This window comes from Aotus nancymaae, unplaced genomic scaffold, assembly GCF_030222135.1.
Source record: "Aotus nancymaae isolate 86718 unplaced genomic scaffold, 86718_ANA_hifiasm-v0.15.2.pri h1tg000014l, whole genome shotgun sequence".
Classification (NCBI taxonomy): Eukaryota; Metazoa; Chordata; class Mammalia; order Primates; family Aotidae; genus Aotus; species Aotus nancymaae.
In genome coordinates, this window is record NW_026988425.1 from 72,661,728 (window position 1) to 72,671,777 (window position 10,050).

At 41.1% G+C, this 10,050-nt stretch overlaps 1 long non-coding RNA gene across 1 annotated transcript; it reads right to left on the reverse strand.

Moving 5' to 3' along the window:
• Positions 1–7,719: 7,719 nt before the first annotated feature.
• On the reverse strand, positions 7,720–9,117 carry LOC135274800 (uncharacterized). The gene is made up of 3 exons (XR_010342537.1): positions 9,070–9,117; positions 8,525–8,587; positions 7,720–7,808 (listed from the first exon to the last, which is right to left on the reverse strand). It is a non-coding gene; the product is annotated as an uncharacterized LOC135274800 (long non-coding RNA).
• Positions 9,118–10,050: the final 933 nt, after the last annotated feature.

The following is a 10,050-nucleotide window of genomic DNA, read 5'->3' on the forward strand; positions in this document are numbered from 1 at the left end:
ATTTTTAATTAACATATGCCTTCTTCTCCAGACTACAACTCTCAGACTCCATACTCTTCAAAAAGTCGAGGCATTCCTGTTTATAACTTGTCCCCTAAAATGTGGCTTCTTGCAAATCTACTTAAGAATAAATCAATATCATCAGCAGTACATGAAGTACAAAACCAAAACAGGCTGGCATAGAAGTCAAAATAAACATGGTCAACACTTACAAATTGCCAACCTTTATGAGCTCTCATGATTGTATGCCAGATACCAATATAAACTCTTTAGATGAAGTTTCTAACCTCACTGTGTCTCAGTTTCTTTGTTTGTGAAACTGGACAAATACAATAGCTAACTCACAGTGCTATGCAGATTAAATAAATTATTATACACAAATTGCTTAGGACTGTGCCCAGAGTATGGCAGGCTTCCAAAAAGTGTGGGCCATTAATGTCATCATGATCTCATTTACTCTGCATATCAACTCTTTAAAGTGAAATCTGCTGTATCTTCATTTTACAGAAAAGTTCACTGAGGATTTGAGAGGTCAGGTAACATATCTCATGGCACCCTTTGGTGAAGGGGTTCAGGTGACATTTGTATCCCAGGTTGAGCCAACTCTGTCTTTTTTTTTAGAGACAGGGTCTCACTTTGTTGCCCAGGCTGGAGTGCAGTGGTGCCATCATAGTTGACTGCAACCTCGAACTCCTGGGCTCAAGGGGTCTTCCCCTGTAACTGGGACTACAGGCACATGCCACCAGACCTGGCTAATTTTTTAATTTTTTTGTAGAAACAAGGGTCTTGCTAGGTTGTCCAGGCTGGTCTCATACTCCTGGCCTCAAGCGATCCTCCTGCCTCAGCCTTCCAAAGAGCTGGGATTACAGGCATGAGCCACCACGCTGGCCCCAACTCTCAATCACACTCACACTACCCTCCCTGCCACTGGAACCATATACGTAAACAAGATTATAAATCAAAATGAATCCATAATGAATCAAGTAAGACTTTCCTTGATTTCACAGAACAACTGCTCCTTGAGAAGCATCAGGCAAAATTTTTTCAATCTAGTTAATCAGGTGCATAATTTTTAAAAATTCATAATCCACAAGAATGGAAGCTGTTCTGGCTCATTGGGTCCTGACCACATTTAATCTCCATTCCCTATAATCGAGTTCATCACTCCTCTTTTTGTCCCCTGTCAGAAGAATCCAAGCCAACCTTCCTTAGAGTAAACTGATTGCTATGAAATACCAGATCAGATTCTTGCCTATATCTACAGCCTAAGCTCACACATGAGACGACACACACATGCACACACACGATTACTTTCTGTCTTTCCATATGGCTTCTGAAGAGGGTACAAGTTCATACAGATAAGATTAAATCATTTTAAAATTTCAACAGCACACTAGGTGGAGGTATATAGAAATATATAACAATCACCTCAGCCATAACCATGTCTTGGCATTTTTTAATAAATTTCCCTTCTGCCTTGACAATTGTCTGCAAGAACTTTATATACCGGATGTTCCGACCATGAGTCTCTATGCAGTGAACGAAGTGCTGAACGACTCTCTCATTGATCTCACTGCAAAGCTGGAAATTGTTCATGAAGATGTGCTGCATGGTTACTGCCTCCAGGATCTGGCACAAGAGTGAGGAAAAGAGCACAGGGACAGGTCAAAAAGCTGCTAGAACAGATTTAAAAATGAGAAAAAGAAGAGTCCACTGAAAACATGCACAAAGAGAAGCATTTAAACCTATGAAGATATGTTTCTCTCATTCTTGCTTCTGTAGTACCTTCTTTTTTAGTAAACTTTTTTCAATGACATGTAAATAAACATACAGAAAAATAAACAAATCATTAGCACTCAGCTGAACAGATTACAAAGGGATCTTGAGCACCCAGATCAAAAAACAAAACAGGTTTCCTTTATGCCCTATCTCGCAATTTAACTACTATTTTGATTTCTGTAACCACAGATTAGTTTTGCCTGTTCATAAACCTCATGGACTCTTCTTTACTGATATCTAAGTCTCACTGCATGAATATACAACAATATCTTTATTCTATGGTTAAAGGGCATTTAGGCTAGGATCTAGTTTTAATACAGAGTAACATTAATAGTATTACAAATATTAAAGTAGAGTTGCTGTGAACATTCTTACACATGTCTTCTGGTAAACTTAAACACATACTTCTGTTGGGTCCAAGACTAGAATTGCTGAGTACAAAGTATGAGTACGTTTAGCTTTAGAAGATACTGACAGCTTTCAAAAGATGTTAACAATTTGCATTCTACATTCCAGCTGTTTCTATCCTTGTCAACACTTAGTATTGTCAGTCTTTTAAATTTTAGCCACATCTTACTGTGGCTAAACATAACTTAATTTGCATTTCTTTGATGTCTAATAATGTTGAACACTTTGTCACATTTATTGGCCATTTGGATATCCTCTACAGCAGGGCATCTGTTCAAGTTTTTTGCCTTCACTTATTTATTTATTTATTTATTTGAGATGGAGTCTTGCTCTGTCACCCAGGCTGGAGTGCAATGGTGTAATATCAGCTCACTGCAACTTTTGCCTCCTAGGTTCAAGCTATTCTCCTGCCTCAGCCTCCAAGTAGCTGGAATTACAGGTGCTCACCACCACACCCAGGTAATTTTTGTATTTCTAGTAGAGACAGGATTTCACCATGTTGGCCAGGCTGGTCTCAAACTCCTGACTCAAATGATCCGCCTGCCTTGGCCTCCCAAAGTGCTGGGATTACAGGTGTGAACCACCATGCCTGGCCCATCTATTTTTAAAAGCAGGTCAACTTTTTCCTTAGTGACTTTTCTGAGTGTGTTTTGTACATTCTGGATATGACTTCTTTGTTAAACCCATGCATTGCAAATTGTCTCCCACTCTCTGCCTCGACTTTGGATGCTCTTAATAGCGTCAGTAGACAAACAGAAGTTCTTAAAAGGAGTCCAATTTATCCATTTTTAAAAATAGTTTTCTTTGAATACCCTGTAGGAAAATTTTGCTTACCACACAGCCATGAAGATTCTCATATTACCTTTTAGAATTTTTATTTTTCACTTTTTACCCAGAGTTATGGAGTTTTATGTTTGGGGTGAGGTGGAGACTTTAATCTTTTTATCTTTTCCCTTTTCTTTCTCTTAACATGACACAGAGGGAGTCATGTTACACAGGCTGAGTATCCCTTATCCAAAATGTTTGGGAGCACAAGGGTTTCACATTTTGGATTTGGGAATATTTGCATTATAGTCTCCTGGTTGAGCATCCCAAATCCAAAAATCCAAAATCTGAAACGCTCCAATGGGTATTTTCTTTGAGCATCACACCGGCACTCAAAAGTTTTGAATTTTGAAGAATTTCAGATTTCAGATTTTCAGATCTGGGATGCTCAACCTCTATTATCCTACAATCCATGCTAATCCATTTTCTGGAAAGTGTTAGCATTACCAGTGAGTGAGTGAGTGAGTGAGTGGGTGAGTGAGTGAGTGAGTGAGTGAGTTTGTGCATGCACAAAGATGTTCTTTGCAGTATTGTTTATAAAGCTAAAAACCAGATATCGCCTAACTGTCCATTAATATGAGAATGGTTTTTTAAAAGTTACAGCCATTGTGCGGGATGTCATTTAGCCATGAAAAGAATGAGAAAAACTTCTCTCTCTCTGATTTGCAAAGGCAGCCATAATGTGTTAAGGGAAAAAAGTAGAATAAGACAATGTGTAGAGTATGGCATCATTTTTCTTTACAAAACCTATAATAAATTTAATATACTTTTATTTAAATATTTAATAAATATATTTATTATTTGAAATATATGTATTATTGAATATATCATTGAATTATATATATTAAATATATTATTGAAATATATTTAACAAACTAATATGTAATACAGATATGTTTGATATGGAAATACTATATATTTATATACAACCACAGAAAACTTTATGCATGAACTCAGGAGGATGTGGCAGGTGAGAGATTTAGCACTTGTGTATTGCTGAAGTTTGATATAATGAAGGACTTTACTAGGAAAATACAGACATATATCTTACTTTATCCACCTTACCTTCCTCCTTTTCCCCTCCCCAACTCCTGCCATCCCATCCCCAGAAGATGAGTATTTATGTCCTCCTGATAAGTGGTGAAAATGTTCCCCTTTGGAATGAATGTTGCATTATAACAAGCCCCAGAAGCCACAACAGCCAAAGAACAAGCTGTTCCTCCTCCCTCCTCCCTCCACAGATTTGCAGACAGGCCTCAAGTCTTACCCCTGGGTTGAGAAACAGGTTTATGTGTTTATGTAGCAAAGCTTGATTCTGCTGGTTGCCTGCGCAGAAATTCTGCAAAAATTCATGAGCCAGCCTCATTATCTCTTGCATCTTGGTATCTTCGGCCTGTGTGGGAGGAGACAGATGAAAGAACTGATTGCTGGGCCAGGAGACCAGCTTCTCCTGCACTCAACAACTCCTGCTATGTGGGAGTCAGGGGGTGTCTGCTGGGGGCCTGCTGTGGGTAAATATTGAGGGGCTGCACTGCTGACCCTGAAAAGAAGCCGGTAACTGGTTTATGCTCATTGATGAAAGTGAAGATCTTATTTGGGTGGGAGGGAGCACTGCAGAGTGAAAGCTAATAGAAGGCCTCCACGAGTCCATCGTCTAGCAAAGACTGAAACTTCTGAACACCCTACGTCTAAAGACAGGGACTGGCCAGGCACAGTGGCTGACACCTGTGATCCCAGCCCTTTGGGTGGATCACTTGAGGGCAGGAGTTTGAGACCATCCTGGCCAACATAGTGAGAATCCCATCTCAACCAAAAAATAAAAAAAAATAATAAAAGTCTTAAATAAAAACAGGGACTGACAACAGAATGGGGGCTGACTTCCTCACTGATGCTGAGCAGTCATTTTCCCTCTTGGGTTCACCTTGCTAAGTTGCTCAACCTATTACACATTAACCTTTGCCAATAGCTAACATGGCAACATGGAAATCTCCTTATATATTAAAGCAACTGTGCCTGCCCTAACTCCTTTACTTATCAAGTCAAGTACAATTTTTAACCTCAGACTTAGTTTTCCTTCTGAAAAATGGAGATAATACCCTCCCTGGCATTTCACATGGTTAGATTATGTCATTCAAACATTAATAGCATAAACTCAGTATTTGTAAAGAGTTAAATATTCTATAATAAACCAATTCTATAAAACCTATGGCCATTTTGTTCAATTCTAAATAAGCAAAACATTTAAGAGAGTAAAAACAGAACAAGAATTTCTAAAATAAAAATCATCCTTCATATTCTTACAGCTCACAATAGTCTTCCTAAGTCTTCAGAGCCATCACCTCATTTCAGAGGCAAGAGAAGACAGCAGGTAGGAATGCAGGTCCCCAAACCTGACTCTTGTCCCAGATCTCCAACTTCCTGGCTGTGTGACCTGGAGCACATTACTTTACCTCTCAGTGTTGCTGTTTACTCATCCATGAAAAGGAGATTATAAAAGTGCACACTTCATATGATTGTTATGAAGATTAAACAAGAAAAGTCATATGAAGTGCTTAGATAGTGCTTACTCTGTAAATGTTAGCTATTGGTTCTGGGCTAGACTGAGGTCAGCAAACTTTCTTAAAGGGCAAGGCAGCACATACTTTGGGCTTTGTGGGTACAGAGGGAATATCAAGGACATTATGTAGGTACTTATATGACTATTTTAAAATGTAATAACCATTCTTGGCTGATAAACACTGTTCAAAACAGGTGGTGGACTAGATTTGGCCCATCCCTTAGTTCGCTAAACCCTGGTCTAGAAAAATATCTCTGTGACAAAACACAATGTAGGTGTCAAAAACAAGTCGTGGGAGTAAGGTGAGCTCCCAGCTTTGACAATCAAACCAAAACAGAGGAGAATTTAAAGGGACATTAATAGCAAGACCCAGGACAACATAGTGTGGATTACACTCCTCCCTCATTAATGAAGGAGTGGTTAACCTTCTAGTTCTAAGTCATCAGAAGGCTTGGGACAGCCACTGCTGGTTGACAGCAGTAACCTTAAATCATTCCACATGCCTCCAGTCCTTCTATATAAAAGGAATCTGCTGGTGCACAAGCTAACTGAAGAACATTTGTGGTGTGAAGTGGATTTTTACAAGGCAAGAAAGCCCCAAAGACATCATGTCACAAGAGGTTACCTGTGGGGGATTCCTCCACCGTTCTTTGGAAATCTGTGCCCATTAAAAGCAAACAAGTGTGTGCATATGCACACACACACGATATTCTGACTGTGAGCCACCAATTCCAACCACATCTGGTCACCTGTAGATTAATCCTGCTCTATGAAGGCATGACTCTCATTAAGGAAAGTGATGATATTACGAGATAACACTATGGTCAGCAACTGATCTCCTCACATTCCTTATACATGGGAAGGTAGATCAGTTTGTTGGTTCTAGTCTAAATGACAGGCAAAGATTGGATGATATGCACACCTGTATCAATTGCAAGTTAGCTAAGTATCATACCTCCGACAGGGATTGAGCTTGGACTTTATTTTTAGCTACTGAAAAGCTGACATGCCCAATTCTGATAATCTCCATGACTGAGGAGGAGGCTCCCTTTGCAGGAAATTTCCTGGAGGTATCAGACACAGGGAAGGCAGCAGTCCCCAGCTCCATAGTGAAGCGGAGCCAGCTTCACTGCATGTAGCTGTGCCATCCATGCAAGTTAATGAACCCCTCTAGCTGCAGTTCTCTCATCTGAAATGGGGCTGAAGATAGCACCACCCATCTCATTCATGTGTCTTGAGAATGACATGAGCTAATAATGTGTATAAAGGCCTCAGCGTAACACCTGGCACCCTGCAAGCACCCAGCAATGAGACCTTATCAGGTGACTCTTCCCCAGCAAATCAGTCTCTCTAGCAGTTAATAGTCAACTCAAGATACCTGAGTCTGAGCCCTTCACCTCTAAACCTCTCACAGCCTCAGTCTTCTCATCTGTCAAGTGGGCAGAACACAAATACCCTACTAGGTCTTGCAGGCTTGAATGAATGATTTTGTAAGTGTCTTGTCAGCCTACGTGCATGCAAAGCACTGTCAGCCTGCTTCTGCCTCCCTAAATCAGACACGTTATCAATGGCAAATGCTAACGTGAAAAATTAGAGGCAAAGTACAACTTCCAGCAACAGAAACAAAGACTTAGATCAAAGCATCACCTGCTAAATCCAAATACTTAAGCAGATGTCAGCATCTTACTGAGGACCTCAAAAGTGGGTATGTCCCATGTTCTCACATGCACTTAATAGCTGGTGGTGCTTAAATTGCTGGAGTCACACTGCAAATGAAACTGAAACACACCAATCCATAGGCAGATATAGCTCTAAGCTCTGACACAGACCAAGGTGTCTCTATCCAATGTGGCTTGGGAGTATGGAGAATAAATGAACTCTCTTTCTTTATAGAATCTTAAAACTGGGGATGAGGATTATTCACCGCTGATTTTACTTTATTTTTAGGATGCTCTGCTTCATATCAATACCTGAAACTGCTTTGTAGTCACAATAGTCACATTGGATGCATTTCTTCACCAACAATAAACAGAAGGGTTTGGGGAAATTCAGGGATCCGCCCCATCCTGAGAACAGTTGCTGCGCATGAGGCCCCACTCACCTTCTCGTAGGGAATCTGCAGCAGCTCCAGCGCCACGGCGTGCGCACCCATGTTTCGGAGCAGACGCTGTTGCTGCTTCCTGCTCTTTCTCACCGAGGCACTCTCTTGAACACAGAGTTTGCTAAGCCGAATCAAAATCTAGTGGAAAGAAATCAGTCTCAGAAAACTAGGAACTGTAACTGGAGAAAGACTGCAGGGGGTGGTGGTGAGCAGGGAGGCAAAAGGGATTCTAATGCATTAAAAAGCTAAAACGAAATTCCTCCAGTGTATAGTATTTCTGTTGATTCTATACAGCCAAATCCATAAGACTAAGGACACGTCTTCCAGAATAAGCAGGGGATTATGGCTTCAACAGCAAGTGGGATCGTTTTAGAGAGACTGCTTAAATGGGATGACACAGCATCATCGCTGAGACCCTGGGAAGAGTTTGTTCTGGGGTAAAACATACAAAGCTCCCAGCCTCCCAACTTTGAACCAGCTTATGCAAACGTTTCTAAAGAACTACAGCTCTCAGTAGGGACACTGTGCGCCAGGCATTTAGATAACTCCCTGGTAGTTTTCTCAATTAGTCCTTCCTTCAACTGTAAAGCTTCAGAAATATGTGGCACCTATAAAAGGTTGCCCCTATAAGAGGGGAGGAAGCTGAGGACACAAATAAGAAGTAGAAGAGCCGGGTGAGGAGCCCAGATCTGATGCTGAAACCCATGAGCTTAACCTCTGAGCTCTACTTTCTCCCTGTTAAACCACATGAAGAGAAAAGCTCAAATCTGTGTACCTTCAACTTGACTATCACAAACTAAAGCTCCTTAGAGAATTCATAAGAAGGAGAAAAAGGCCGTGGGGGAGGGGCTTACCTCTTTGACCACTCTGTAGTTGTAGCTGCTGGTGCTTTCATGCTTTTGTGGCTTATTTCCCTCCTAGGAACCAAAGCGAACATAAGTGTGATTTGTACAGTTCTTGGACTATTGTCAGTTCCTTACAGCTAGCATCAACCTTTATGAAAGAAAAGGAGTTCTGCACTGTTTTCCAATAGCCATCCTGGGTTTATGCCCCAGTCATCGGCCTACTCGCTATGGACTTCCTTAGGAGGGGACAGTGGGCCGGGCCATGGCTAGAGAACAGGTCAATTTCCAAGCGGATCTGTAAAGGAAACCTGGTGCTAATTCACTCACATCCAAATCTCTTCTACACAGTCCTAGGTTGCACAGGAGACATAGCCAAACTTTGATTCGTAGTTTATTTCCTAGGCAAACAGCTGTTACCTTAGCTACTTAACAAGCAGATCTCTTAAGAATAAATTCCATCCTATTAAATTTATACCTAAAACCAGAGGAGGATGCTCACTAGTTTCGAGAAACCCATTTATCTACTTTGGCAGCAAAACTTGTGTTTCGCTCACCTCTGTTTTCTTATGTTCATTTTCGCCAGATGCACCATCCATGGTCTCATCGGGGCCCTGCCCTTTGTACACCCAAAGCTCTGACTTTTCCACAATGGACCTCAGTTGATCCAAGTCTTGTTTGATCTGTTTATAGTTGTCTACATCTTGGCTGGTAACCAGCAGTTGAACCTTAACAAACGCAATCTGTTAGGTGGACACAACAACTTCTTGGACAGACAACACACATGTGGGTGACCTGAGCTACCTGTTTGAAGGCCTGGAGCACCTCCTGCCTCTGGCTGAAGTGCCGAAAGAGGAGCTGCAGGGCCCCTGACACCAGGGGTGGGTAGTCATGCCTCGTCAGGTGGAGCAAGACACGGAGAAAGGTTCTGCCTCCGTGATCGTCCAAGTCCAGTGGAGTGTTCTCCTCACTAAAACAGCACAAGGTCAGGGAAAGGCTAAATGAATAACAAATGCCTCCTCTCATACACCTGGGGCACAGATGCACCTAACCTAGTTAGATTTCTAGCACTATGATCTCCAGTCATCCAATTTCACTTTTCATTAGCTCCTTTAACAATACAACCTTGCTTCATCTTCAACTATATTGTGAGGTGAGGGAAAAATTAAGATGTCATAATAAAAGATAAGTCAAATTTTAAGGCAAAGTCCCTCCCCTCCCCAAATGACAAGACTAACATTAGAACTAGATTCTCAATACCTACATAGAATGTTCTTCTGCTGGGCTTCATCTGTGGTCTGAGAACTGCAAGAGGATGTGTTTCTCCTGTTATTAGTTTACATATTTATTTTTCAGAGATGAGGTCTTGCTATGTTGCCTGGGCTGAATTCAAACTCCTATGCTCAAATGACCCTTTAGCATGCTGAGTAGCCGGGACTATAGGTATGCACCACCATGCCTGACTATATTTAAATATTAATAAGCATAGATTAAATGACAGACTGCTCTATAACTGAGCACTGCCAGTCAACTATTAG